Below are 7,905 nucleotides of genomic sequence, written 5' to 3'. Positions count from 1 at the left end.
TGATTTTATTATAATGTTATTATTCATGTTTTGCCAAAAACTATTTATTTTAAATTTATTTATATTTACAAAACTATTTTCATTTTTAATAAGGCTTGAATTTAATTTAATTTATATTATAATATAAATTAAATTATATAAATTGAAGTTGCAATGTTTTTACAAAATCAAAACAAAATATATATATATTTTTAAAAACAATTGATCCAAATAAGTTTTTTGTTTTTTTATTTTTTAAAATAACTTACCAAATAACTTTATTTTTATAAAAATACTAGAAAAATTTTTAAAATAATTTTTAAGAATATAAAAAAATTCATACTGTTTGTATAAAAATTATTATAATTTATATATAAATTAATACTATTTTCTATTTTTAAAAACAAAAAATTGAAAATATGTCAATACTTATTTATTTATTTATTTATTTATTGAAATACAATAGTTCATCGATTTTTTTTTTTTTAACAAATGGAAATTCGTTGATATTAATATTAATTCTATAGGGCGTGTTTTGATAAACTTTTATGAGTGATCCAATGATAATATAAATCATGTTTAATTTTCATCAGTTATATAAAAAATGAAAGATTGTGTTTTGGGTGTTAAGGCTTTGCATCCATTTGGATTCTCAACATGGACTATTTAGGAACCAAAATTGTAGGATAATGTCGACCTCTCTTTTTGGACCAATGAACATTTGTCTTTTTTATTACTATTATTTTATTGCAATTTAAGAGATTTTATTTTAGCTTTTCCTATCACCATTGAGGAGCACCCAAGGGTGAGCTAGGTATTTTGATTTGAGCAGCGAAAGGGAGCAAAGAAAAGACCTACAGGAGGCGAGCTATGAGTAGCAAGAAGAGTAGCGGAAAGTTTACTGATCTTTAGGGAGCAAAGGAGCACTTCAGGTATGGTTACATTACTCATTTCTTATTCATTCCTCCTCATTATCACCGTTCTTCATCATCTCAGCCTGCTACTTGAGTATTGTTAAACTGTTTTGTTGCGTATTAAGTTTTGTTGAATTTGAGTTTATTTCGTGCTTGCTTTGTTTTGGCTCTTTTCTGATTCTTAGATTTCTCCAATAAGTAACTGATATATGGATTTGTCTTTGAGCTTGATATTTGATTAACCATGTTACTAATCCTTATTTCTTCCACCTGTTTCGGATCTTTTGATTAAAACATGAAATTGGATCTAGTTCAATGGCTTATTGGTTTGTTTACTCTTCTTGGGATATACTCTATTTTTCGTTTGTGTTTCTCTTTCCCTGTTCATGGAGGTTTTGGCCACCACCCAAACACTAGGAAGAGTAAGCAATAAGTGGTTTCAAACTCTCAACTCACCCATTCAGCAAGCTTCTTCATACTATCATGGAGCAAATAACAACAGAAGGAGTGATGGGGCTCATTCCTAATCTTGTCGAGTTGGATTCATATTGTGATGGAGCAGGTAACAGCAAAAGGAAGGATGAGGCTCATTCCTAATCTTGTCAAGTCGCCCCCCTCCACCTCCTTTCCACATGCACGAAATATCAACTTGTATGACCACTAAGTTTTGAGGCTACTACTTGATATTTAAATAGTTGGGAGGATTTGCAATTGGCTCAATTTTCAAGGAATTGGAGTTTGAATGTGCCAAAGACTATGAACATGCCATGCAATGCCTGCTGATATGCTGAAAGTCATGAATGACTTGTTACTATGTGAAGGTGATGTCTAATGTCCAAAGCCAAGTTGGATGAAGCGTAAGTTCTCATGCATAGCCTTCTAGATTTCAAGAGTCCACATGATATTAGATGTTCTTTTGCTTTGCTCTTGTGACTTATTCAGCTCAGTCTGAACCTGAGGCTGTCCAAAAACAACACTAAATGAATTGACTTTGCCTTTTTCACTCTCAAGCTGATAACATCACCAAGCACAATTTTTAGGAGTTCTATAAACTAGAAACCCATTCTTCAACACAAAGAATGGCTTTACCTTTGGCAGCTGGATATCCTCAACAACCTAGAAAATCGCCTGCTAATGTCGCCTCCTAGTTTTGTACATAATGTACTCGTGATTGGCCACCCTTCCTATCCATGTGCATGAGAACTATACATGTATAGCCACAGAAAGTTTTTAGACAATTCATCCAAAATCCCCCCCAAAGCTTCCATCCACATCTCAGATTCCTACTTACCCATGGACCCCACGCGCATGTGATCACCATGCATGGGTGTGGCAAACCCCTTTCCAGTTTGCTGCTAAGCTTCCTCTATATTCACGTCACTGCCCACTTCCCATTTGCCCACTACCTTCAACATCTTCCCTTATTCATATTCACCACCTACCTCTCCTCCACCGCTCATATCCCTATCTATCATACCCACCACTAACAGTTGGTCTTGTAAATCCATTATTTCCCCAATCTCCATACCCATTACCTTCAACCCATTCACCAAACTCATACCATGCTCACTACCCATCTCTTCACCCTTCATCCCCACAAAAATCCATCCCCTTGACTTGTCATGAACCAAATTTCGGGCGACACGGAATTGGCCCATGACCTTAGGTAAAAAGTTTAACCCTAAGGGTTCCTCCTAATTCACGTTAGCAGTCAACCAAAATGCTCTGAATTTTTTTTTTCTACACATAAATCACACTAGAGCTCCCTCCAACTAACAATCCAATTTATCAATATACCAACCGCTACTCAAGAACAACAATATATAATAATTATCATTAAAGTCTAGAAATAGGAGTTCACAGTTGAACAAATTAATAAGAATAAAGTCTCATTACAAATATATAGTTTCAAAGTTTGCTAATACAAATTCCAAAATAAACCAACATAACAAATACACTACAATCCACTAGGCTGCTCCAAAATCTCTTGGGGCATTCTAAAGCCCTCCATGCCCCATCTATGGATCCTTAGAAGTCACATCTGCATCTAAAAAGATATAAGAAGGAATGAGTGAGCATTCCACATTGCTCAGTAGGTTGCCTTACACCTAAGGGGTTAATTGGGATTATTAAGTTTCAAGTGAACTGTGGACCCGCATTTTTCACGTGCGTCCCCACTCGATCGGAGAGACTCGCTTTTTATTTGTGAAAAATTGATTTTTTTTGAAAAAGTTAGAGTCGCCACCTATTTTATTTTTATTTTAAAGGGAAAATAAAACAAGAAAGAAAAACCCTAAAAAGTGACTCCATAGTTTTGGAAAAAGCATGTCTTTGAGAAACCTTAGTCTAGGTCCGGGGATCAGGTTACTTATTGGGAAGGTACCTCTAGGAGGTAGCACCCCTCTAAGTCCTAAAGAGGTCTCTACTGACTAAGTTAAGGGAATCGTGACAATTAAATGGTTGATCATGGATACCTAAGTAGGCTAGGTGATTCCAAAAACATAGCATATCAAACTAGGTCAAATCACAATTAAGGAGAGTTAAAAATGCGTACCTGGACGGCTTCCCAAGCGCTATCATAAAACATAAGAGATTAGTTTGGAGATACATCATACAACATTTGTTTTATTCAAGCAAATTAGGCATATATTAAGACATCCAAGAATCACGTCAAATATGGATATGGTCATCAATGACATACAAGTCTATAGAGTTCTAAAAAAATAAATGAGAAGAGAGCGTACCTGGATAGCAAGCTAGTACTCCTCTATGGGAATCAAAAGCATCTCAACAATAAATACGAAACGAATTCATGTATATCATCAAGAAGAATAAAAAATCAACATATCAAGCAAACAATATTGAAGAAGGTATCATGAATGTCGGGCCCCCACCAAAGCCCTAATTAATTTCGCATGAGTTGATTCCATAAATTCCATGACTTGGAATTATGGAGTTTGTTCATGCTTTTTGAAAAATCAAGAAAACCATGAAAAATAGTTGAAAATGGTGAAAATGCATGCCGGAAGGGAAAATGGCAGCAAATAGTATGTTAAAAATCTGGATTTTAGTGACTAGAGAAGGTCTAAAGATGAATTTTTCAAAGTTGAGAATGTTTAGTTGAATAATGGTTTTGAAATTCAATTTAAAACAGTAAATTCCCAATCAAAGAGGCAAGTAGGGGAGAAGATGCTTGTAGCAAGGTTGCTATGATGGAGTGGAGCTTGTGAATGAGATTTGAGACTGTCTTGCTGGTGTTGAATCCCCAAATACATTCTGCTCTCTCTCTTGGCACTTTCTAGGGCTCTCTATTGTTCAAAGTTTTGGTGACTTCCGGTAAGGGATAAAGAGTTCCAACAAACTTGGGTAGCTCTTGAGAAGTAAGAACCCTGGTGTAATTAGCTTTCCCCATCCGTGTCTCTGTTGGATCCATAAACTCAAATTGATACATAATAGGTCACCAGAGTAGGATTGATTGGTATGAAAAGTGATTCTCTGCCCTGATGAGGAGAATTTCTGGAGCAAATCTAGTCACAGCTCTTCACTTTACTGCTGATTGGAAGCAGTTATTGAATGGGGATTTTAGTGGGTATTTGATATCAAAGACATTGTCAGTTGGGACGGCCGCAATGCTAGGAGCCCATGTTGAGAATTTGTTTACCAATTTGGCAACACAGCCTTTGGAGCCATGATCAAATGAGGCCTAGTTATACCTTTGCTCCACTCTTGATACTGTTGTTTCTGAGCACTCTTCAGTCTGCCCTCTATGAGCAATAGATACTTTCTGGCTGCAAGTATTAGTCCCCAAATGCTTGCTGCAATTTTCTCCTTGATCAACAAAAGCGATACTGAGATTAGTACGGTTTTCAGGATCTATTCTCGCAATTTTGAAGCAAATCTTTGTAGATTAGTCTCACTAAGATTGGCCGCTGCAACATGATCCCCAGGGAGGTAACTCCAGATTCCATTATGGCTCTCTACAGCTTCGAGTATGGGAACATTCTCCCTTACTAACCTGTCAAACTTTTGGAATGGCACTCGCTGTATCCCTGATATCCCTTTCCAGTTTCTCCATCATTGCCCGTAACATGGAAGCAAATGTCTTTGCATCATATCGTCTGTTCTTCGTTTCAGAAACAAGTTGACTGAATGTATCTGGAAGCTTTAGAAGACACCAGCGGTACCTTTGGTAGAACCATTATGAGCAACCTTGATCTTTTATACTTGTTAATTGAATCAAATTCTTTATGGTGGTAGAAACTGCAATGGCACTGATAAATCACGCTACAGGTGTAGTAACTAGAATCAGCCGAACTATGGCACCAACAAAATACATGCTTGTGAGACCATACACAACTATGAATATTCTGGCACCAGATAACCGCTTGAAGCAGAAATATAGACCCGTAGGGAATAAGAAAAGTAAGATATGAAGGTCAAACATGAATGGTGACCAAGCTCTTGGCCAATGCTCAGATACAGATGCTACCATCGGGATGTGTTTCTTTGCATAAGCGTATTTCATAAAGCTTTCTCCAAGTACATTTTCAGATTTCAAGTTGTGATGGTCCTTTTCAATATCAAGCCTAATACTTCTAGAAGCATTGGTCCTCCTCATTTCAGAATTGCAATTTTGAAAACCAGGTAAATTCCCGATCCTAACTCCTTCGTTTCCCACTCTCATTTGATTTGTGCCCTGACTTCTGCTGTCATATCCATTATAAGTTTCATGTTGAACTCCCTTTTTTGTCGTTGTACCATCATGAAAATCAGTTTCTAATTTTCTAGAGCTTATAGGAACTCATTTTTTTTTCTTGAGCTGCTGCCCATCTAACATCCTTTTTCTTTTTTATTAAAGACCAGTGATAACCTCAAGCCTGCTGCCCATGCGTGCACCAATTACAGTATGGGGTGAAGATCCTGATGTCTTTCAAACTTATTGCTTATCTTATCATGAGCTCTTCATTGGCACTGCTTATGTAGAGATTTCCTAGGTGTGTGGGAGTAGGTGCCACTGAATTTTCAACTGTCCTAACAATTTCTATGCAATAACTGACAGAAACATTCACCTCCTGTGCAGTTTCCACTGATCCAACCTCAATGCTGCTTGTTGTTACCTTCAACTTAGAATCTGGTACAGGTTTTTGTTTTCTTTAACAGCTTTTAGAGATCTTGAGGAAATTGATTCTGATGACTTCTCTAAACAATGGGCATCTTATTTGAACCCTTCAAGCAATTCACTTGCTCCTTGTCCTTCAGAATTGAATGAGGAAACCAGTTTTCAGCTGTACAAAACATATTTTCCAGCAATTGACTCCCCTCAGCTCACCCTTTTCAGCAACCAAACAATTGACCAGCGTATCAAGAAGCTCAATAATCACCACTCAAGGGTTACTTGCTGTTTCTCCCATGGGGAAGTAACGATTTAGTTTGTCCGTTGTCATTGTATGTTATCTTAGTCTTCACTTTTGTCAAGACGAGCCTTGTGGACAACATGTTGGATTTGTTTCTCATGCTCTTTGAGCATTTCCTCAAGATTTCCCCATTTCAACAATTTAGTTAAGTTTCTCTCAAATTCATTACTTGACAGTTCCAGTACAGCGCAGCTGCCAGTCAGTAGTGGAAGCTCTCCTGAGAGCCCATTTGAGGAGAGATTAAGGATGTTCAAAGTTGTAGATGCGATCATGTTTATCAGCCCTGAAAGATTGTTGACTCAAATCCAATTCAATTAGAACCAAATGATCTCCTTTCAGCAGGTTATTGGGGATAGACTCAGCAAATCTGTTGTTGCTGGGCTTGAGGATTTCGAGAGCGTACAGAAAATTGAATCCAGGTAACTTTCCAGATAGTTGAATGTAGCTCAAATCCGACACCTTCATGTTAGCAAGTTCCAGTGGTCCACCTCCACTCACAAGTGATCCTCAACATTATGGTAAAGGTTGGCTTGGGTTTTCTGGATGGATGAAGAATATTGCTGAGGCAATTGAGTTTTGGATTGATCATTGATGAGTTTCCCGTCCATAGATGAGTCAGCCAACAATATCTCCATCTCAGAAGTATCATTGGGAGGTAAGCCATTTACAGGTGCAAGGTTATTGTGAATATTACTGCTATTAGAGTTCTGGTGCCGTTGTTTCTTAAATCTGCAGCCTGCAAGTCATCCTTTAGTTGTGTCACAAATTCTGTATTGAGCACATGATCACTAGTGAAGTCAAAATTTCTAGATCTCAAGACATCTTTCCTTGGTGCCTCTAAATCCATGTCAGCTTTCTCTTCATTACTCTTCCCAGATCACCCCTCTCAGAATTTCCATCCCCTTGTCTAGATTCTGCCTCTTCTAGATTTTCATTCCTGGGAGAAGTTTTACCACGGTTCGAATTGGTGCTCATACTCTGAAGCTGGAATTATAGGTTGAGCATCTCTGATTTCATCTTTTCTACCTATAGATTATGATGGCATTTCCGCTCTCCAGATTCAAGGATAAACAACGACTGTACAGTCTTCCAAGCAGCTCTGCTCTCCTTCATTAATGCCAGGCAACCAATGAGTGTACCTCACAAAGCTCTCCAATCTGTCAGTCCATCTCTTGCACGGATTATATTATCTGTAGTGGGCAAATACATCCCCATCTCTCTGACAAGTGCCTCTAAAGTTAATATATCGTTCTTCAAAAGGCAAGCAACAGCGTCCACACTTGCAACCTGTTAATGAGTGAAGATCCTTTGTCACGGGTCACGAGAACTGATTCATGAGAAACTCGTGAGAACAATAGTATAAACACAACCCAGCTGCTTCTCGACATGCTTCACATTTCCACTACTTAACCTATGGACTACTTTCTGGTCTTCGAACCAAGTAGCCTTCTTGTCTTTGCATATTTTGGCCCGTAAGTTAAATTTTATACCCATTAAACACAGCATAGGAACAAGTTCTGGGTCCTGAGCCACTGCTGCATAATATTGCCATCATTGTTTCATGCATGAAGAACTGACTCCAAGTCTCCATCTACAAT

This window comes from Vitis vinifera, chromosome 1 (genome assembly GCF_030704535.1).
Source record: "Vitis vinifera cultivar Pinot Noir 40024 chromosome 1, ASM3070453v1".
Lineage (NCBI taxonomy): Eukaryota > Viridiplantae > Streptophyta > Magnoliopsida > Vitales > Vitaceae > Vitis > Vitis vinifera.
This window is presented reverse-complemented; position numbering follows the sequence as displayed.